The 24,205-nt window shown below is 36.4% G+C and overlaps 1 long non-coding RNA gene across 2 annotated transcripts; it reads left to right on the forward strand.

Moving 5' to 3' along the window:
- The first annotated feature begins 3,068 nt into the window (after positions 1–3,068).
- Positions 3,069–22,706, forward strand: LOC122845171. Of its 2 annotated transcripts, XR_006372987.1 has the most exons (4): positions 3,069–3,136; positions 13,609–13,802; positions 21,316–21,436; positions 22,537–22,706. It is a non-coding gene; the product is annotated as an uncharacterized LOC122845171 (long non-coding RNA). The 2 variants fall into 2 exon arrangements; XR_006372986.1 differs by lacking the exon at positions 22,537–22,706 and having other exon boundaries at positions 21,316–21,829.
- The last annotated feature ends 1,499 nt before the right edge of the window (positions 22,707–24,205 follow it).

Raw genomic sequence — 24,205 nt, forward strand, 5'->3', positions numbered from 1 at the left:
CATTTATAAATTTGTTGACAAGTTAAAACCCGAGTGTGGCGTGCATATGGATTCAGTCCCTTTACACTCCACTAAATAAAACATGGCACAAACAATTTCTAAATAGCAATGGGAGATTCACAGTTGAGGTAGTTGAACTGGTAGTGGTTTACGCTTCACAAATCTGTTCCTTATGGAAAAGTTGTAAAAAGAAAGCACTTGATGCAAGAAAGACAAAAGAAGCCAGTTTTCTTCAAACGGTGTTTGGTATATTACAAGCCTAGAAAAAGTTAATCAAGGCAGATGAAACCAAACTTGAACTTTTGTCATTTGTGACAGACAGTGGGTTTAGGAACATCGCCCTACACACACTGTCCTGATGGTGAAACATGGCATCATCATGTAGAAGATTTTCTTCTGATTTGATGAAATTTCAAATAACGTCAAATTCAAGGATAATCTTGGAAGAAAATCTTTTAAAAAGTTGTATTTGACTTCAATTTCACATTTTGGTCCACCTCTCCTACAATTATAAAAAATGGGCAAATGCCATAAGTTCTTCTTTGTAATGACATAACATATGAAAAACATACCAGGTTATGTTTTTACTCCAGCAGTGAGACATTCTGTAACAGAAAAAAAGAAAATAAAAAGAAAATCAGAGTTTAGCCTGGTCTCTGAACACTCGACTTCTAGAACATGTGCATTGGCTCAACCATTCAGCCACATCTGCTTCTTGCCACCACTGCCTCCATCTTCTGAAACGTAACACACAACTCACTGACTGAAGGATTGAGCTTAAGTTCTCAACTTGAAGTTGTTAACGCATAGGGTACCATCAAAGGTAAATAACTGGGTGACAAGCTGCGAGGAAGGAGCCAGGCTGCTGAATTTCCACTGAAGCCATATCCATAAGAAAAAGCTAAGCCGTTGGAGGCACAAAGAAGCTTACAGACAGAGAGCATCAACTTGGCAACAGATTTTTTTCCCCCTTTTTTCCCCCCGTTTTTTCGTATTCCAAATGTGAAAATTTTGTGAGGATTAGCGATTTCTTAACATATGCAGCTTGCCAGACAGAATGAAAGGAATCCCAGCTCTGGTAAACTGCATCCTCTGCCGACTGCAGCTTAGCATGAGCTTCTAATATGCAGTAAAGGGAAGCATAATTGGAGGACCGACATAGACACTTTCATTCCTGGCTAATGTAATGAAATTGTACCATCCGTGGTGAGCCACATCTTTACGAGATTTAATTTTCTCAAGGTGATATATTTGAATGGCAGTACACCGTGGTATGTGCGTGCAGATGAGCAGTCTGCTTGTTGCAGGAACGGAAAATCCCACGGGGATATGAAAAGATGTTGAGCAGAGGGTGTAAAGTAATGTTGACATCAAGTGGGGGTGATGAGCATTCTCTTTGTTTAAGTGGGTTTAATCAATAGCTTAGTATGTGTATGCCAGGAGGTGGTTTAAATGAACAAAGCCATCAACAAGCACTTTCAGGCTCAATCCTGTTTAGTTTTGTGCCCATTTCCGTTTGGAGGAGACTAAATCAAAAACAAAGACAGTATGAATTGTCGCCCCAGGATTTCTGCAATGAAATTTACAGACTGTTACAGTTAAAATCAAATATTTACATATGTTGGATAAAAATGTAACTCTTCTCTCATTGTCGGAGATTAAATCAGCCAAATCCTGTCCTGTTTAATTAGAACTGAGTGATTTTGGTTTGATAAACGCCAGAATAAACCTAAATGTATTTAGTTTTAATACATTTTTTTAATCTTTATCACTTTCATGAGCAAAAATAGGTCCAAAAAGCAACATAAAACCCAGATAACAATTTGCAGATGTACTCAGGAACAAAGACCTTAATATCTGGAGACAATTCCAGTTTTCTTGTTGAAAGGAAAATTAAAGTGTTTGAACATAACGTTAGATTTGGGGGAAAAAAATCAGAAGCTTGCTTCAGATCCCCTTCCAAGGTGTAAAATGTGGAGGAGGCATTGTGTTGTCTAGGTGTTTCTACAGGAAGAAATGCTGTACTTCAAAAAATACAGGCACATCTCAAAAAAATGCAAGATTTTTTTAAAATGTGTTAGTGTATTTTTGGTCAAACTGAATAAAATGTATTGAAATAATAAAATTCTTTATCCTTTGGAATTTTGATGATTATGTCTTACAGATAATAAAATCCAAAATAAAGTGTCTCAGAAAAGCTAAATTAAAATAGGATATTTTAAACAGAAATCTCAGCTGGTTTTGCAAACGACTTTGCATTCCCCAGACAAGCTGGGGAGCAGGAAGTCTGGGTTTAGGCTAATACTAACTTTTCCACAATATTTAACCGTTTTGAGAAGTACATAGCATTATGGGGAACCTACATTATGTGACAATACTGAAGCAACAACTCAAAAGAACAGCCAGCAAGTGAAATCCTAGGTTAAGAAAATGTTTGGGAAATTCTGAGTTTGAAGAAAGGAATAAAAACAATATCTCTTATGAAATCGTTCTCTCATTGTTCCTTCTGAAAAAAAGGAATAATTTTGGCAATCCTGACTGACCCAAAACAGAAAAGGTTTATTCAGATTGAATGCAAACTATTATATGGAAAACAGCTTCAAATGTGGATTCTAATAGATATAGAACAATGCAGAGTGGAACACCCCTTAAAGGTTTTACATCAATGGCTAATGTGCCAAAATTAGCAATTACATCCACGCCTATTAAACGTGGTTCCATCCGCTAGTACAAGCTAATTCCCTTTGGTGGTTGTGGCTCATTTACTCACATAATGATGGCAGCCAGAGATTTATGTCCAATAACTAGCAGTGTAGGAAATCAGCAGTTTTTAAAAATATTGGATGAAAAGTAAAGAGAAAAACATTAGCATGACAAAAAAAGAAAAAAAAACCCCAACATTTTCACTATTTTGCAAAATTCCCCAACTGTATAATTCTTAAGTAGTATAATTAATATTTCAAAAGAGCAAAAAAAGATTTTTATTGTTTTTTTTTTAAATTTACAATAACAATATTTGTTGTTAATCTGTTGCTAAGCGATGACAGTGTTTTCTGGTAACCAATCGCCACGAATTAAACATCTAACTTTTACTTTTGCTAAATTGATCAACTCTAAACTTCCTGTGTCTAAGCAGGTAAGCAGAATTTCAAATGAGCTTATGGTTTCTAAACAATAATTCATTTGGTGTTCAGAGATGAGTGTTTATTTCTCGTAACTAACTGCCACGAAGTACAAATCAGATTTTTACTTTAGTGTTGAATGTCTGTTTCATAATATATCCACCACCAATGACATACACAAAAAAAAACCCTTTTCACTTTTCTGCAAAATTCCCCTACTGCACAATTCTTAAGAAGTGTACGATAAGTAATATTTCAAAAGAGCAGAAGAAATCTTATGTTTTTTGAACAATAACAATATTTGTTGTTAATCTGTTGCTAAGCAATGAGCACATTTTCTGGTAACCAACTGCCACGAAGTAAACATCTGATTTTTTGCAAAATTTATCAACTGTAAATTTGCTGTATCTAAGCAGATAAGCAGTATTTCATAAGAATTTATGGTTTATAAACAATAATTAATTTGGTGTAAAGAGATGAGCTTTTTTTTTTTTTTTCTGGTAATGAACAGCCACGAAGTATAAATCAAATTTTTACTTTTGTGTTGAATATGTTTATAATATGTTCATCACCAAAGCTTATACACCAATTTTAACATATTGAATGGAGTAAGTCTATATTACTCAACGTGCTTGTGACTCTCCACATGCTATTGAATACATTGATGCTAAAAATTAGCATCAATGCTAAATGGGTGGCGTGTGGGGTTGCGTGTGTGTGGAATGTTTGTTTTCCACCACATGATGTTTAGCATGCAAGCCAAAAATTTTGGTCTCGTCTGTGCAGAAACCTTGTAGTTTGTGCCAAATTGTAAATTGTACTTCTTATGATGATTTTCTGTCATAATTGGCTTTCTTCTTTCCAATTTTTCCATTAAAGCCACATTTGTAGAGTACTCCACAAATAGTTGTAGTGTCAGCAGACTCTCTTGCCCAAGCTGGATCTTTGCAATTCCTCTAAATTTACCATAAACACCTTGGCTACATCTCAAACAAATGCTCTCCTGGCCTAGTTTGTGCCATTAGATGGATGATCATGTCTCGGTGGGTTTGTATTGTACTTTCAGCACTGATTAAATTACTTTTGAAGGTAATTGTTTCACTGGATTAAAATCCTGTGGAGTTTAGAAATTTAGCGGTCACAAATGAAATGTATGAAATAAAATCCCATTAAAATTCACATGTTGGAAATTTTCATGACCAAAATGTAAAATGGCTTAAGGGTTGTGAATACTTTTGTGAGGCACGACAACAGATTTGTTTAATTTTTGGAGCGCAAAGATCATCAACATCAAACTGAATCCTTAAATCTTCTGTAGTAATCTGTTCATGCTTGGTGGGTTTTATTAATAGCCTGTGCTAAACTTTCCTATGATTTGCTTGTTGCAAGAAGCACCACTCTGACTCTCCCACCACGCATGCCATGCTGGTGCAGTAACAACAAGCAGAACTCATGTGATCTGCTATCCCTCCACATAAAGGGCCATCTTTGTTGAAGAGCAAAATATGGAGCATAATACACAGTTGACAGCGGGACACACCGTGACACTCTGGCTCCCCACAGCAACAACCCTGCTGCTTAATCTAATCAGTTCAAATTAACCTTAATTCAGTCTGCGCTCCGGGCTTTTGATTTCTCTGTATCTCGCTGACACACCTTGTACATACCTCACCCCGATCCTGCCTGAGTGACACTCGCCGAGTCCTAACATGAACTGACAGAGTTGGAGAAAAGTTTTTGAGAAGGGAAAACTGGTAAAACTTGGAGCCCAAATGCATGAAGGAAGTTAAAAGTATAGCTAATCATCATCAACCCATAAAAAGGAGATTTACATGCAGACAATCTGGTAGAGAACGAGGACAGGGTTGAGATGATGTTAGCCTAAAAATCCTGAAAGGTTGACTGCGTGTTCCTAAACCATATTCATATTGTATACTAAGTGCATTGTTACATTACATTACTTTCAAGTCCTACAGAGCTGGTCACCATGTTGACCCAGAACAACAACTCCAGGGCACACATTCATCTAATTATCCCTACCAAAGAACTGCCATGATAATCTGAGAAAGCTGGTCATTTTATGCAGCAGTGAGGTCACAGAAACACTGGATGCTTTGACATTTATAATGGAATATTCATCTTAGCACAGCACACAGCACTGTGTTTAACATTAAAACTTTGCCAGCAGGCTGCCTCGTGTTTATAACACGCATGGTGACTGTATCACAAGACGCTGTGTACGAGTTTAAAAAGGCCTGTCAGCCAGACTACTTAATGCTTCACATATAGCATCGGACATATCTAAAGCAATTATGTTTTGTTTGTTAGGCACATTTATTGTAGGCATTAACAATTATTGTAGTAATTAATTATTCAATTCATTATTTTTGAAGAGTAACCAAATACAAAATAAGGCACTTTCTACAGATTTTTTGTTTAACCACTCAAGGTTTTTTTACACATTAGAAATACACAAATAAATAGAAAAAAGCATGTCTTTTGAATAGCTGAGTTTAATTTCACTAGCCATTCTCCTGCCTGCTTGATGTCTGATCTGAAGTTTAAGCTAAAAGAGCTCAAAAAGGAACACATCATGTTTCAATAGAAACAAAGTAACTGACATCTATTAGTTTGGAAACGGCTACAAAGCCAATTCTAAGGCTTTTGGGTTGTAGTGAATCCCAGAGAGAACAACTAGCTTCAAACAAAGAAAACATGAGATCTTGGTTCAAGTTTCCAGGAACAGTCAAGCTACAAAAATATACTTCAACAACGACTCATTCGTTTACATGGACAATACCATCTACAGCACAGCCGGCCTCACCTCCTTCAGTTAAGACCAGTGTTCTAGATTCAACAGTCACAAAGAGACTGGTGGGAAAAATGACATCCAGGGGAGCATTCTAACATGAAAAGGTCAGAACATATAGAGCACCAAGGTCGTCTTTCTCAAATATCTAATTGATCCATTCTATGAAATCTAGGATAACATTCTTTGGACTGACGAACTTTCTGTAAGACTGACTACTACAAAATTCAAGAAATAGAACATAATATGGATAGTTGGACATGCTGCTGGTAGTGTGATGGTTGGCGACACAAATTGCTATATTTCATGGAACCATTAACTCTCCTGAAGAACATCTTGAAGGAGAATGTCTGGCCATCAATTTGTGACCATAAACTCAAAAACACTTGTAATTCGCAGCAGTACAATAATCTGAAGCAAACTATCAAGTCTACACATTATTGGCTGAAAATAGCAATAATAATAAAAGGTTCTTGGAGAAGCATCTTATTTAAATGTAAATAAGATGCTGTGGTCTCACTTTATATGCGCTAGCTATGCACAAAATACCCCAATATATATGTATTATTAAAATTTTGCAAAAGATGAGTGGGCCAAAATCCTTCCACAGTTAATAGATAAAGAAGGCTACTGTTGGTTGAGGTTGGTCTGGATATCTGTTTTCTTAACAAAAATAATTATTTGAAAAGTGGATTTCTGGAGATTTAAATTAGATCTAAAACATGTAAATATGACAAAAATAAAAAATCTTGCACAAGACATTAATAAGGGAGCAAATACTTTTTACAGCATAACATAAACATTGCAGACTTTTTAATGCTTATTTCAGTGATTAAGCTTGGAGTGCTGATAGTTCTACTAATGATAGTTGTGAAAGCACTAATGATCAGGTTGTTTAGAGTTTCTAATGGTTTGTTATTATCTCCTGGTGTTGTGGCATGTCTATCATATGATGTTTATGGGTAGAATTCAGATTTGGAAATCATACAGGGCATCTCCTCTCCTTTTCACTGTTTGCCAACATTTTGGCTGCTCTGGATGGATTTTGAAAATCTGTCAGTTTGTTTTTTATTGGATTTTTTGTGTGTGTGTGTTTGTGGTTTTTTAAAATAAATCTAAGCAAGTACAGATGACTACAGTTAGACTGCCATCAAGTGGTGAAAAGCTGCAGCTTTTTTTTGTTGAGAAGTCTGTTCATATGTCATATTTATGTTTCAGTAGATCCAAATTCAGTGTCTCCAGGATTCTATAGATGTGCTTTCTCTGTGTAGAAAAGCATGGCAAAGGCCTTTTAATATTTAAGCAATACATGTTCAGAAGAGATTAAAGAGGGTACAAAAAATAATTTCTATCCTATCAGTAGAATCAAAATGATGGAATTGCACATTGACAAATGCAACATCTTAATAAAACTGAGTTCTGTAATTGCATTTTAGATGTCACAGATATAGTGAAAATAAGGCACAAAGTCGCAATAAAGATGGAGCTGCACCATCATCCTGGTTTATTCCGGATGGATTAATTCTAATATTGTATAATGATAACCTCTGCTGCCATCTTCTGGTGTCAATACCCCATTACATGACATGACACATTGAACAGATCTGATAAAATATTGATTTTTCTATTTTAAGTGACAACCAGGAAATGATCATAATGTACAAGAATGTCTCCATTTGAAAACCAGTAAATGGAAACAGGAAAGATTTGGTTAAAGCCGTTTTTATTTTACGGCAATGGTTAAGGTAAAATCTTTTATCTGACACTTTCTCACCTTTTCATTTTAAGAGTATGGATATATAAAAAATAATCTTCTGCTTTCACATCGTGCTCTGAAAAGCAAAGAACCCTTAAACCAATTTAAGGGTTCTAAAGTATTAAAACAAATTTAATACTTTAGTTTGTTCAAAATTCTCTCAGGTTTTTAGTCAAGTGCTATGCAAAAGGTCACAGCAGTGTACTTGGCACACATGTTGGATTTGGCTCTTTATTGGTTTTCTTTTTTTTTCCCCCATTTCCTTATTTTTGTCCTTTTCTTTTGTTACTGTTTTTGTTTATTTGCTCTTCCTACCTAATCTCTGTCCTTGCAAAGCAGGCTCAGTGAGACTACAATTGGCAATTTTATTTTTTTCAAAATTGCATTTTTGGAGACAGCATTTCTTGTTTTCAGTGTAAGAATGATACACATTGCTATGTTGCTATATTATTCCTTTTTGGTGCAATCATGTTTTTGTGCTTTACAACACATTGCAAAAGTATCCACGTTCCTGTTTCTCTGCTTATTTTTTTGCAACAACAAAATTCTATGTATTTCATTGGATCAACACAAAGTAGCACAGAGCTGAAATGCAAAGAAAGGGCTTCATAGATCTTCACAATCTGAGACGCTATTGTGCATTTTTGTTCACTCTTTGATTCAAATCTTTGTAAAGACCATCTTTTCTGTAATCACAGCTGCAACATTTTTACTTTGTACATCTAGGGAATCAAACATGAACCCATTTCTGATTAAAATTGCTTATGCTCCGTCAGAGTAAAGGGAGACAATATTTCAACATCAGTTGTTGCCACAAATTCTCAATTGTATCTTGGTTTGAACTTTACATGGACATTTTACCTCACAAATATGTTTTGGATCTAAATCATTTTTCAGGTTTTGGCTACATATTTAGAGCCATTAATATGTTGGTAGGTGATACCAAGTCTTTTTCAGCCAATTATGGGTTTTCTTCCATTAGTGTTAAGTATTTATGTCTAACCATCTTCCTACTAGCTTTGACCAGTTTTCCTGCCATTGATAATGTAAAGTATCCTCACAATAGAATCCAAACACCACCAATGTATTTACACACATATTTTTCCTTCACACATAGCATATCAGGTGAAAAGGTTAAATTGTCCTCTAACCTGTCTAGTAGTTTATGTCTTCTTCTTGTTTGTTGTGCTTCCCACATGGCTTTTTCGGGAGCTTCCCATGAATGTCTTTAAAACAATGACTTTTTCTTCTTCTTCCAAAAGCCAAGACACGGTTTGCTATTTGCTCGCTATATGTTCCCAACGAATCTCTACGGCTTTAAATATCGCTATTGGATTATTTTTACTAACCTTTGATAACAATTTACCGTCCTTAATTTTCTTCAGGGGTATAAGAGTAAAAAGGTCTGACTATAAAAAGTAATCCACATTTTTCTATTGGTTAATTCTGATGAGCAATGTTGAGTTGGTCTAAGATATTCCAAATGACAAAATGCATAAAAGTTTTAAGAGTAGGAATATTTTTCAAAGGCAACGCACTTGCATTATGAACAAAACATACACAAAACAATGATCAACAGCACTCATGTTTTCTTTATGCAAAAAGACCCGTGCATAAAGATAGTGTGCAAGAGACTGAAATGTCATCCTTCCTAGACTCAGTCACAGCACTGACCTTTTACCTCGGATATTTCATGCCGCATCACTACTGCGCGTGCGGTAAAGGTTGTTGACAGGCAGGAAGGAATCCAGCGAAACAAGCAGGTTTCCCTGGAGGGCAGCATTGCATATTACCAGGATCTTAGCTGCTGTTTTATTATTTTTTTTTTGAACATTGCTTGACATCTAATTGCCTTAAATCTCAAGGGGACACATGAGGTAATTGGCTGAAATGTAAGGAGGAGGAGATGTGTGGAAGAAAGGAATTGGAACTGACAACTGAAATACCACTCCTTTAAAAAAACAAAACAAAACAAAAAATAAAACGTGAGCCCAGTAATAAGTAGAGGTAGACGTCATAAAGATTTTATGAAAACACTACAGGTGGTCCGGTTTTCACTTGGCTTGGCCTTGGATGATTTGGGTTTCTTTCCCTGTCTGCTTTGTAAAATAATAAAATAAAATGCTAAAAGAAAAAAAAAAAAAATGCTGTTTGGCAGTCCGCTTGTATCGCTACCAAATATTGCCAGTTGGCACTCAACTTAATAAAATACCCACCATTGTTGCATATTTTAGTGTTGGTAACTGATACACTGCAGCTGAAGAGAATATTGCCCTTCAGTTGCTAATTTGACAGCATATCTCTGTGTTTCATCCAGGACCTAATACAAAGCCATTCGCTTTGTCTGGTATTTATTTCACACTCAAATAACAATACACTTTAAAGTAAGCAAACAATCATGTACAAGAATCGCCTATTAAAACTGAAGATATGCACAGCTGGTCCCTCAACTCAACCCACTCAGTAAGAGTCATTAACTATATTGAATCACAACAAGCCCATTAAGAAATATGCCAGCTCAATAACAGCAGTGTGAGAGTATTTGGTAAATGAAAGTTTTTGAAGCTTTTTTTTTTGTGTGTGTGTGTGTTTATGAAAACAAGACAGTATTCGTGGCCTTGTTTTGGATGTGTTTTCTCTTTTTCTTTTTTAAAGCTGGTTTCTGTATAGAATTCAAAGCAAGATGAAGGTCTTCTGCTTCACAGAAGAATTAGAAGACTTGAGTATATGTAAGAAAACAGCACATCCTTTGTTCTTTGATAGGCGTTACAGGAAAAAAAAAAATCTGTTTGAAGCAAAGAAAAATGAGTTGATAGATCCATGACTTGCTTAGTAAAACTTTATTCCTATATTTTGGTGCATGTTGTACCTAATTTTACCAATCTGGGTATTAGATGACTTTCTACTCGCAAAGCCAGTTGAACTGTCACAGTCATATGAGTTGTGACAAAGTGGTTCAGTTTTTTTTCACCACTTGTCCCTTATTCTTATTTTTGATACATTTACTTTCTGTAGCTGGCGATGATGCTTACATTTAAACATTTGTTTGCAACTTTCCTTCATTTACTATCCCGGGTTTGTTTGTGTTAGCATTATGTTGCATCATATGTTGCATCTATTTATATGTTTAGTTTTAAGCTACTACTTCTGGACTATTGGTTGAACTTGTTTATTTTGTTTCAAAGTATATTCATGGTATTTGTGTTCCTTTTTACTTACCATTGTTTGTCCCTTGTAGATCTGCGGCAGGTCAGGAGTGTGGGAGCGGCCGGCCCAGTGTTTCCTGCTTAAATGGCTGAATGATGTCACTGATTACCTTGCTTGGTTCTATCAATTAGAGGGTTTTCTTTGTAGTATTGTTTTGTTTGTTTTTCTTTAAAGTAACTTTTGAGTTATCTTGTATTACTGGGTTTATTTTGCAGAAATAACCCAGTAAAATCCTTTAGAGAATTTTGTAGTACAGTAGAAGTTTAGATTAACATCACTTTTTTGGGAAATCCCTGATGATTAGCTAAACACTTTGTAAGCTTCTGATTAATAAAAAAAAAAAAAAAAAGTTAATTTAAAGACACACCTATGGATGTCTTAGAAACTCTTGTAACCTTTAGCCATCTCACTGTAAAACCAAATATCTGTCATTACTTCAGTTTATTTATTATTATTTAGTATTTAGTTGTAAATTGTGATTTAACTGGATCAACCTATCTACTTTCTGCATTCCTCTAACGCGTCAGAGTGGGTCTTCTCTACATAGTGGAGTAATGCTATGCACCGCTAATGAGCTCAAGTTTAGACTGTTTGGATTCATGACAGGATTTTTAATTAGCATTTTCTTTTCTTTCTGTATAGTTTACTTGAATTCAGTATGGTCGTTTTAAAAAGCAATCATTTAGTCATGTGTCTGGATAAAATAACCATCAAAAACATATAGAATGGTCATCTAGAGGACCAATGTGGACTGCAATGGACGATTTTATTTTTAAGATATCAAATATACAACTGCCAAGAAACCCAACAGTTATATTGACGGTGGATCCACGATAACCAGCTGGCTCTAATGTGACTGCACGGAGCAGCTTTAATTGCAACATGAAGAACAGGTGAACCGAGGTGACAGCATCAGAATGCAGTCTTTATAAGTGGCAAACATGCACAGACATCAATAAAATGCAAAACATTAAGCAGGAATACAAACAGACTCAAAGCATATGATCATTATCCTTGTCAAGGCTCATTTTACCCTCTTCACCTATGCTGCCGCCCATCCTGGCTCTCAGATCATTAGAGTTTTGTCCCGGCTCAAATGTACAAGGCTGAATTGGCTGCAGCAGGAAACACCCCTTCTGTCAGAATGGCAGTCCTCAGGTCAAACATCTCTGACTGGATGAAGAGCTTGAAAATGGATCTGCTAGACACTTACACTTACAAAGAAAAAAAAAATGCTGGACCCGTTTTGTTCATAGTATATGTTTCATATACTGTGGAACAGTATATGTTTCATATACTGTGACAATATATGAAACAAATGTGCAACAATTTCTAAATCCGTTATAAAAATGACAAAGGTTTAGTTGGTCGTAAAGAAGCATTTGTGTATAAACCACGAAGACATATACGAGAGAAGTATTGTTTGAACACCTTAGAAAATCTTGTTTGGTCTTTCTTGGTCCAGTTATTGGTTTCAATTTTTGGAAACAACTAGTTTGTATCTATTATAAATTAAGATATCACAAAAGGTATCTGCTGTATTATATTTATCGTTTGTAAACGTTAAAAAAGAATCTCTCTTCCAAAATTCAATTAAATGATTAGCTTGTCCTCATCTAGCAAGAAAAAAGTTTCCATTATTCAGGTCAGAAATCTTAGAATATAAACAAAAAGTTACAAAAAATGCATCTGTGGTAATGGAACATGCACATTGGCCCTCTACCTTGGACAGCTTTGTAAACAGTGCATTTTTTTCCCCCCCTGTCCCAGGCAATTTGACAAACTGTGACGTTTTCATGTCTTTGTGTTTTCTTGTATCACAACTGCCAATAAATCCCAAACTCTGTTAACCAGCCTGCTGTAAATACCCAGCTTTGGAAGGAAAGAGATGCGTTTGTGCCTCCTCAGCATTTACCAAAGGACAGGACTATCCTTAGGTCTTATATTTTAATGTCAGACTGTGAGTTAGTGCCATATAGGACTTGTCCAAATCGGGCCCCTTCTGCAAAAACATATATCAGTTTTCCTCTTCTATTGAAAGGTGTTTCTCAGGCATTTAAAGCCTGCAACCCTCACCTAGCCCAGCTGAACGGACCGAAACATTGTTGGTTCTGAAGAAAAAGAATTACTTATGGATTCCAGGAAGCTAAAACGAGATTGGGAGATATCCAAGATGAACAGATTTATTTCATATAGATTCTCCTGCTGACTGCCAGGACCCAGATAACCCATTGCATTAATTTTATTGAGTCTCTTTAAATTATTAACCCTTCAGTAAAACCTCCAGGATGTTGTTATTTTCAGCAAAAATATCCGTTGCAACAAGGCATTTTATTCCAAGCGTCCTTACTAGTCAGTGGTCATTATAGCTACTTGGTTTACATCAAGGAACCCGAGCTTCTACAGAATAAAACATAATATCAGCTCCCCTGGTAGAATCAGAAAAATGTTTCTTGGTGAGTTTCTATTTCACTAGCACTCCAAGGCATATGCACTTCTCCCCATCTATCTGCTGCTTCCTCAAAGAAAAAAAAAAGAAAATAGGAGGGTGCAGGACTCCTGATTCTTCTGAAATAATTACCAGCACTGTTGTTTTGCTGACACTGAGCTGCGTTCACCGAGCTCACAACAACCACCAATGGTGGGTAATCCTTAAAGTGTTTTGACAACCCATATCCACCTTCCAGTCACAAGAGAACTTTTCTGGGTTTCAGGTCTCCATGTAATGCCTCATGTCTGAAGTTTGCAGTGAAAAGAGGAAAAATCTGTCTTGGTCCTCCAGGTGAACACCAAACGCCAATATACGGTTCCAAAGGCAGGCGGCCAACCTTTGGAACTGCTGAGGTAGTTCATGATCCAGAACACTGCCAACTTGTTTATCATCAGTCATCTTCTTCAACACATGAAGGTATTGTGTGTGAACTCACAGATAACAAGTTTACCCTCTAGTAGAGTGGTGTGTGGGGTTTACTAGTAGGTACTAATGTTAGTCACATTGATTTTGATGAAAAACAGAAGGAAAGCTCAGATTTATGAACGTACAAAGTGTCACTGTATTACTTAAGGATTATATATTGCAATACACCACTGTTGCTGTGCAGTAGTGGTGTATTAATTTGTTGAAGTTTGTCAAATACATTTTAGCATTTCTAAATGCTACATGGGCATTTTGAGTCTGTTAACAGACTAGGTCATGAAATGATCAAGCATACTGGAAGACATTTTTGTTGTGATAGAAATGTCCAAATTAGTCCCCTTGTTAAGCCAACTCTTCTAGCTTAACGAAAAAAGAAAAAAAAAATTCCTTACTCGACTGACAAGGCTACATTTTTGATACTTGCTAGTGAAGGTTTTAGAACTCCCTGATGTAAATTGGTGTTTGAAACGTTCCTCATTTTGGTGTATATTAGCATCATAGCATTACACACTTGCTAAAGATTTGTATTTGTCATTGCTATGGTGGGATTTTCTTGTTCCATAAAAAAATTTAATAAAACATCTCAAATGTGTTCTATTGGATTAAAATCTTGTGCTCACTGATAACTTGGTGACCCCCCCAAAGAACTACAAAGGAGAAAAGGCAGATGTAAACTAAATGAATCCAAACGCACAAAAAACAGAACACAAGAAAATACTAAATACGCAAAAGGAATAAATTAATATGGCAACAGTATTCTGACAATAATAGATAGAAAATAACTCAACCTGCCAAGAATTGTTACAAAGAAGCCTGGTGTGTGCCAACAAATTTCTCTATCCTGTTACTAAAACACTATGTATAAACAAACAAACAGGCACTTTGACAACACATTTTCCAGGCAACATCATAAGAAACAACAAAAATGTTTTACACATTTTTATACTGGAGACCAGTTCTTTTAGCTTGAAACGGGTAACATGTATATCCACCAGCATACGACATTGCCAAAGGACATTTAATTATGGTGGCTATTCATCAACAATGTTAAGGTAATGCCATCAGCAACACCATCTACCACTGCCTGAATAGTGACTACAGACACATGGTAGAAGTCAATAAACAAATCATGTTGTCCTTTGAAATGCAATGAAAACAATGTAACATTGGAGCGTTCCAATGCTATTACACTACATTAATGACTATCTGTGCTGCAGTGCTAACACTACCTTTGATTGTTGCAGCCTTTGTTAGTTTGTTTCCCATGTTCTCTAGCCACAACAAGGAGTGTCTAGTTCCAATTTAATACAAAAGAATGGACTGTAATAAGGCAGGATTTCCAGGACATGAAAACAATCAGCTCATTAACAGGTTTTCTCATTTTTGCACTGAACAGAAATGTCCTTTATTGCTCCAACACCAACTGAGAAAAAGATAAAAGTGCTTCTGTTGCTCATATGCTATTATAGACAAGACAGAATAGTGTAGCCTTTAGGAAGGCCAACTAAATATGTCGTCTTTTTACACACAACTAGATGCTGGAATTGTTGAAAACTTTGACAAAGTGTTGTTTAGAGAAAACCAACACTGCACTCCAAGCCTTAGGAGGACATGCACAGCTTGAAATGTTCAGGAGAGTCTAAAGAGTGCACCATTTATGTTCAAGTACCTTCCTGGTACACAGTTGATTTAGCAGAGGATGCAGTAGCGCCCTGCTGGGGTCTCATTGCAAGCCCCATAAGCCACAGCAAAGCCAGACTTGCCCAGATACTTTCACTTTCCCTGGATCTAGCGTCAAGGTTTTTTTTTTTTTTTTTTTTCACCCTTTTTCACTTTTTGCAAAATTGTCTTGCACAGATCTTTGAGTGCTAAAAAGCAGCTTTAAGGACATCTGATAGAAAGGAAATGTATTCATACAATGCTGTAAATAATGTTATTTACCAATGGAGGAAAAATATAACACATTACTTTGAATTTTCAGGAGGTTTTAGTACTGAAGTTGAGATAAATCACAGCAATTTTATTATTTTCCATTTTGCCTTGAAGGAGCAGCATTATGTATTTTCTGGGCACATTGTGCCATTTTATAGCACAATCAATTAACTATGTTACCTTTAGTTATAAAAATAATGTATCCATCAAACAAAACTTAAAAGAAATTTGATTATTTCATTCTTTTTTTTTCTTCTCTTTATTAATTTTATTCAATACAAAGAAAAAAATTCAATACAAAGAAAAAATTAATTTAAAAAAAATGAAATGAAAGGTAGCAGAAAGAAGAAAATAATCTTATAATATCATTCTTTGATCACTATTTGATTCTATAATTGTTGCATTAGTGTTTTTTTTTTTGGATTAGATTAACATTGTTTCTATTTTACTGGGCACCAGTAGGGTGGTTTGCCTCAGGTGTCAAACAGGCTAGAACTGCTTCTATTTGTCCAGTTTTTTTGTTTGTACCATGCTGTCCTTTTTCCTTGGATTTATGTTTTTTGTTCTGATCTGGCTTCCTGTGATTTTTTTTTTGCAAACTTTTTAATAATTTAATTCATAAAATCTTCAATACTACTTGATGTCTCATTCTGCTGCTTTTGGGTCCACCAACAAACACCCATCAGGACATGACCTACTAGAACCCAGAAGACACAGCTTAAAAGCTCTTCAGTGAGCTAAGAATATGGAATTCAAAGTAAGGATATGACTAGTTGTTACAAAAACTGTAAATCTCTGACTCCACAGTGATGTAGCTGTCAAAACATAATCCTTAGAACAGTTTTTTATCAAACCACTTAAACTCTTTCAATCAGTCTAGACTTTTCGCATCTTGTTGTTGGCCCCCCAAAAGTCAATTCAAGCGTGTGTTATTGTGTTATCCATGTGTTATTTGGGAGATAAGATACAATACTCTGAGAGCATCTGTAGTTGTCTCCAACTATTTTAAACATTAAGAGAAAAATATTGATTGTACTGACTGTATAAAAGAGAAATGTTTTGCTCACAAATAATACTTGCATTTACTTAAATAGTCTGGCTGTCCATTCTCTCCCAAAACTATCAGTCAAAGCAGTGGTTTCTGCAACAACTAAAATAATCAAGGGACCAAAAGTATTACCATCAGAGAAACAGGTTTATGTTTGACGGAGAGCAGAAATCTTTTCTCCCTACCTCTGTTTACCTTAATGAATAAATACTCCTTGTGGCAAAAAGACTTGCTATTTCCTTTTTCTCTGTTGTGTGAATTTCCATGAAAGGTCAGGCGGACAGGCTGTTGTTTAGGACAAGTGTTATTGGCTAGCAACGTTTCTCTGCCACATTCTCTGAAGGATCACCAGCAGATACCGTGAAAGATCCAACATACACACATGCTCAAAAATAAAAAAGCATGTCCCTGTCTACACTTTACATTTTTGCCGAATGCTTCATATTGAGCTTCAAGTACCAGCTGCCAGTGCTTGGAATGTTTCTCTAGCGATTCATCTCTTTCTGCTCCCTGACAACTGACAAACAGTCAACAGACTGACTTGACTTTTTTTTTATTTTCTTTGACTTAAATTTAAAGTGTTGGCAAGCAAAGTATTATGCGAACTTGGGAAACATTTTTTTTTTCTTTTCTTCACAGTATAAGAAAAAAAACAAAAAACAAAACATAACAAAAAAAAAAAAAAAAAACAGTAAAAATGCCTTCCCAATCACAATCTGAGGAAATATACTGTTTGACATTCAAATGTAGAGGTCAATGCAGCTAATATTGACATACAGGTTCTCATATGCGGTTGGAAGTCTAGCTTTGAATTTTCTCTGTTGCTATTCAAACAGTCTCATTGTGCTGCTCCATGCATTAGTCATGTGTTAATCAGTGTGGTGTCCAGCCTTCTCTCCGTCCAAACATCTCTGCAAAGAAACGACACAATTTGCAATCAAATGAAGTCTCTGGTCAGGTGCTGTGCATGGACAAGTGTCTTGAAAAACTCCTTAACCGAACAAAGCCTGGGTGTAGTTACCACTGCTATAAGGATTTTACACGTTAAACGATATTAACATGTGTAACTTATTTAAAATTGTTTATGAGCCTTTCACAGTCGCTTCAGTGAATTTTAACCATGTTCTTAAGAGGAAATTAGAAGAATTTTGCAGAACATTATCTTCATTCATGCCTTAAAGTATTTGTGTTGCTTTTGATGCATCCTAATTGTGTGTGTGTGTGTGTGTGTGTGTGTGTGTGTGTGTGTAGGGATGAAACCCAAAGTACCATACTGATTAGAACAGTTACTTTTGCCATGACATCACTGCCACTGCCTGTTCTTTGTTAGTTTTGCTTTTTTCCCCCCAACTATTTAGCATTCCAAGGTTACTGATTCATCAGTGCATACTGAGCATCTGCACAGTGTAGCATGAGTTTAAGGAATGCTAATATCAGTTCATCGGTACTAAGATGGAGTAACCCTGGCATAACTGGATACACGAAAAATAAATTTCTCAAAAGTGAAACTGCATCTGTAAACCACAATCATCAAAATTACTAGAAAAGAAACATTTCACTCTTTGTGTAATTAATTTATGTATATGTTTTGTTTCCTAAAGTTAGTGACAAAAGTATTAAACCTTTTCATGATATTCATGTTTTCTGAGATGTACTGACCAATGATGTCGAAAGCACCAACTCAACCCTCAGTTTGGAAAAACAACCCCATTAACACAGAGCATGAAACTCATGGAAAATCAGACAAAACACTATAAAAAGTTATAATGGCCAAAAGTTACTGAGAGGCTGAATACACATGAGAAATCAAGTCTTCTTTTAATCCTACATAGAAGAATGCAAGTACAACACTCTTCAGACCAGAGGTGACAATGAGTAGCAAAACTGGGAGCCTTCGGATCGTCGTCACCTGTACTGTCTGCTTTTTACTGCAGCCATGTTGTCATGAGTTTACTTTCATAAATGTGTCAATTTTATGAGCGAGCTCTAGACTCTATAACTGTACAACTTGTTATGTAACATATGTACATGATGTGCAGAGTTTGTAGTCGCCTTCTGTCCACCCCCACCTCGGTAGCATGAAGAAGCAGGCTCCTGATTACAGTGAGTGGAGTTGGTTGGAGGTATAGAACAATTGGTAAAGTACGACATAAAATATCCACTCAGCTCATCTTTAATGTGGGTGGTTTTTATAGTTTTTAATTATAAATCCTGGTAGCTGTAGCTATATTTCATCATAAACTTCACTTTATAATGAAGTGCATTAACAGCAAAAACTAGGATCTAAATAAGCCTGCAGACCAACTTTTCAAGCTTTTCTGTTGCATTGAGCTTTGTTGTTAAATCCATCAGCGCTAGCAAGGCACTTCCACGGCTCCAGAGGGTTGCAAGATACCATTAGAGATCATTTTCTTGAAAACATGCGTTTTCTGGCACCTCAGACTATGACATATGTTAATTAATATGGAGTTGGAGTAAAAGAATTTATAAAAGAATTCATATTCTTTTATGAATAACAACAACAGAAAATGGAAACAACTTCTGATGGACACAACAAGCAGGACAAAGAGAAGGAGATAACAAAGGGGTGACTGACACTACTTAAAGCTGGAGTGGTGAATCCAAGACCAAGTGTTGCTTTAGTTGTGTTGGGTGTAACTGAAGTTTTGGTGAGGAAATGTAAGAAAATATATGATAAACAGGGAATAAAAGACACAAAAACTGGAAATTGCATAAATCAGAAACACAACCGAAACCAACACAAAAATGACTCAAGATGCCAACCAAAAGGTGACAAAGAAACTCCGGAGGAACAGGATGTAAATGGAGGTCTGGCCTCAAGGAAAGACCGGCTCCAAAATATAACGGGAAGTAAACTCTGCAGCGATAAACAGCAAGTAAGCACTGCAAATCAAATCCATCAGAATGGATTTAAAATACTAAAGACAAGGACTAGGAAACTTAAACTAATGAAAGAACTGAAGATGGAATGCCATGAGCACTAAATCCACAAATACATTTAAAACACAAAACAGACGCCTCGAGGATCCTGGCAATACATTCCCTGAGGAAAACTAACTATGTTGTCCAATGACCTTTCTGCTTAGAGTCTCTTATTCATGCATTTGATTGCAAACATTATGATTCATAAGTCACAAATCTACATCACACGAAACATAATTGGTCACAGGACAAAGGCGAATAGGGTCAATGACTTTAATATGTCAAAAATTGCTGCTATTTTGAATGTGGCAAATATTTTGGCTAATCTGCATGTGGTAGATGGAACAAATTATTTTTATTCCCTTTAATTTTAATGGAGAAACTTGTTTTCACATACAAACTGTCAAGGTCCAAAGTGCCTTTTAGAATGAGTAAAATTTATCTTCAGAGGTTCTACTATATATGCCGAAAACAATCCTCCTCAAAATCTGTAGTTCTCTGTAATAATTTGTGCTAATAATCACACCTAGAGGGTATAAACAAATAATTTGCTGCGCTTGTCATTAAATTTGTGAACTTGCTTAGGCATTGGTTTAGCACACTGCCTGTAATTGCCTGTTTTCCTGAAACTGTGGGAAAAAATATAGACATATATTTTGGTGTCAACAAAATACTCCGAATGATTACAAGACATATGGTGGTTATTTTGCGACATGCTGACAACTGTAGTGGAAACAAAAGTGAAGATTTGTAAAAAGTAAATAAATAACTGTTACTCAAGGACAATTACATAGTCAGCCTGAAGGACAAAAGAAAATTACTACCACGTTTGTAACGTTGGCGTTGGAAGCAATCAATTTCCCGTGCATCCAATGCAAAAACTGATTACTCATAATAACAGAGGCTTTTACACTGACATGCCACTTCTTCTTCTTGTTTAAGGCATCTTTCACATTCTTGATGAACACTGTGCAAAACAGAGCATCAAGAAATTAAAGAGCGGCATTAACACTGACTAACACAGCATGGCAAAAAATTGGAGAAAGAATTGCCTCCCAGCACTTTCAGAGCCCTGGGAGATTTAAATAATAAAAAGCAGTGGGCCTCTGAACAAACAGGATAATTATGGCCTACAGTCTTCCTGTCGCTCGTCTGGCACGACCAAGCGGAAAGAAACGTGTTATTACCACTCAAAGGTTTTGCAAGGAGAATTAGGAGAAATAAATGTTTCATGTAGAAGGATGGCTTCATGGTGAATGCCTCGGTCCAAAATCAACAGCCTCGGTTTATTGCTTTCATTCATTTTATAGGAAAAGGAGAGAGCGCTCCGTATGGAACATGCCAGCTTAAAGGTTTTCCAATGTTTATTGCATTTTGTCATAGAATAATCCATATACTTCAGCCGGTTTACTCTGCAGTATTTTACTGTTGGCTGCTGTCTTTTATACCTCAACTCAGTCAATCAAATTAAACATTAGCACATCAGAAAGACTCCTTTACAGGCATAAGATAAATCAAATACTTTTTACTGATCTGGCAAACTCAATAGGCTCTCAAAAATATCTTTTTTTTTTTTTTCAGATTGTCACATTTAACAGGTACTCAAGTTTCCACGTCTGGCCCCCCAACATGTGTGCAGCCGCCAGTAGTACAGCTCAGTGGAACAGATGGTCTTATATTGGAAAGAGCTTGTCTCCATTAGGTGCCATGCCTCTCTCTAACGCAGTCATTCAAAGCTGCAAAGACTTTTCCAAACATAATAATGACAACGGGACACTAAATGAATCTAAGTGGAAAGCTGCAATAAAACATTTCCTTATTCTGTCTATACAATGCGAGTTGAAGAGCTCATCATTTAAAAAAAGAGGGGAAGGGATACTCGTGGCTGTCCATGTTTATAGTATGTCGCCATGAAGGTGCATAATTTAGCAAAATAAACATCACTCTACAACCGTTTTTTAAATATTTTGTTGCAAAGCGAGGCAGAGTCTTCTCGTCAAACTAATCCACTGACTAGTGTCGAACAGAAGAAATGACAAAGAGCAGCGATACAGAATGGATGAAGTACAGCACAGTGATTTAACAACAACATATTAGAGCCATTGTGAATCGCCCAGTAAGTCAATGAATAAGTGAATTGTTATTTTGCAGTACCTACTTACACATAATGCTGCAGCTGTAACTACATATCCACCTCCAATTTTCTATATTCATAAAATCATATTACCCTCAAATTGTCAGAATTAAGTCATTTGCAATATATAAAAAAAGAAAACAAATAATTGTATTCGGTGTGCCGTTAGTTCAAAAGCAGCACGTTTCACACCATAAATTGGTTTCTTCTGTGTAGGTCTGTAGAAACCGCAGTCATTTCTTCAACACCGTGTTTCAGAAAGCAAAGACAAGGGGCTTTACATCTGACACATCTGGGGAATTGTTCTCGTGCCTTTTCTGGCATTTTGAAAATGACAATGAGTCATGTAAATTCACCATTTGAATTTGTTTGCTTCAGGCAGCGATTCATTATGTGAACTGACAGGGTGTACGGCTTCTGTAAATTGCTTTACAAATTTATATTTCAATCCAGTGCATGAGAATTACCAGCTAGTTAATTCTTGACTTTATACCACCATCATGATGGCATGATGGTGGTATGTGTCGGTTCTAATATTCATTACACAAAACATGAAGGGTAAGAAATATTTTGTTTAGTGCCACTTTGGACAGTAAACATGCGATCCATATGATTACAAAAAAAAAAAAACTCTATAGGAGTTCAACAGCATTGCTTTTTTGTACCAGGTTGCATGTCAGAGTGCTATGATGAAGCCTAGGCGCAAATTCAAACTGGAAGACTCTTAAGCCCCACCTGCCTCATCCTATCGGAGCGTCCCGTCCATCGCCGCTGTCCTATCAACGCTGGACCAAGCCACGTCACGTCCAATCACCTTCCAAGGCCCAGCTGAAAAAGGACCTCCATCCATGGCATCTCCTGTTTCCAGCCGCGCTCAACCCTCCTCCACCCCTCCTCCACCTTCACTCGCCCAGCCCTTCAGGCTCCCATCCTTCTCCGACCTCCACCACTAGTGTCGGGTCCCGGGGGGATGACATTCCTATCCTACATCGGGAATGCTCATTCGAGCTTATTGCAATTCACAGCTCGATGACGACAGCCAGGGCCTGAGCGCCAAAGAACTTTAAATTCATGTCTGTCAATAAACCTTTTTAATCGCTGTTCTCTTTCTCCGTCTGAGTCTCTCCAGATTGAATTAGCTTTTGGCCTTATACAGTCACCCGTTCTCTCAGGTCATGTTAAGTGTAAATGTAAAGGAGACAGTTGCAGCTCCAAAATTATAAAATGACCTGCACATTAGACTCTTTTTTTTTTTTTGGTTTGAAAATCTCTTTTTAAAATGTACTCAAATTGAATTTGTTTAGTTTTGTTTTAGGATGTTTTATCTCTTCTTATTGCATGGAGGGAATGTGGCTAGGGGGTGGAGAACTCATTTCGTAATCTAAATCTTGAGGGTTTGCATCTAGCTTCCTCTTGCCACATGTTGATGTGCCCCAGGCCAAAGCACTTAACCCCTGGCAGTTTACCAGTCTTCATATTTGTGTATAATTGTGTGCTTGTTTGTGAGTGCTATTAGGTGAATGTGGCTCTAGTGTAAAGCATGCTGAGTGGATGACTAGAAAATCACTATGGAAACTCTGTGTGTTTAGGTCCCATCCACACTAATACGGTTATTCAGTAACATTTAGATTTTCTGCTGCATCGGCAAATCTAGTTGTAGAGGAGATTTTTTACTAACTGTGTTTGTGGTCTGACTTGCTCGACTGGATATCTGGAAAATGTTAAAAATAACAATATTTAGGCCCATTTTGTGCTTGCTTATCATTGCTTTCTTATATGCAACTGCTGAACTGTTGTCATGTTTTTCCCCACATAGTTATGCTGAGTAAGACTGTTTATGACTAAACAGAAATGGTAAAAAAATAAAATAAAAATCAAAGAAAAAAAATCTGTTGCAAATGTTTTATAACAGCTGGAAAAAATCTTTTGAATCTTTGGCTTTGCAGTGCTTCTGCTAGGCTAAGAACTTGTTTTTGAAATATGATGTTTACTGTCAGCCAGTCGCCTCCTGTTGGCACTGGCTGACAGTAATGACAGAAAACTATATTTTAGAAAAAAATGTAGAGTAGCCAGGTCCCTAGATTCTTGATATGTGACACTAATTGATGGTTTCAATTCACTTATCACCATTCTCAATTTCTACTAAACCCCTTTGTTTATTCAGTCCACTGTCAGAACCAGCAAACCTTTTTAGCCTTGAGTATATTTTCTGTTTCCATCTTTTGCTGCCTCATAAGTTGTTTTCCAAGCACTTTCTGCCCGTGCGTCTCCATTTTGGTCTGTCATTATTCACATTTTGTAGTTGTTGTTAGCTGCTGATAGTAAAAAAAAACAACA

This window comes from Gambusia affinis, linkage group LG15, assembly GCF_019740435.1.
Source record: "Gambusia affinis linkage group LG15, SWU_Gaff_1.0, whole genome shotgun sequence".
Taxonomy (NCBI): Eukaryota; Metazoa; Chordata; class Actinopteri; order Cyprinodontiformes; family Poeciliidae; genus Gambusia; species Gambusia affinis.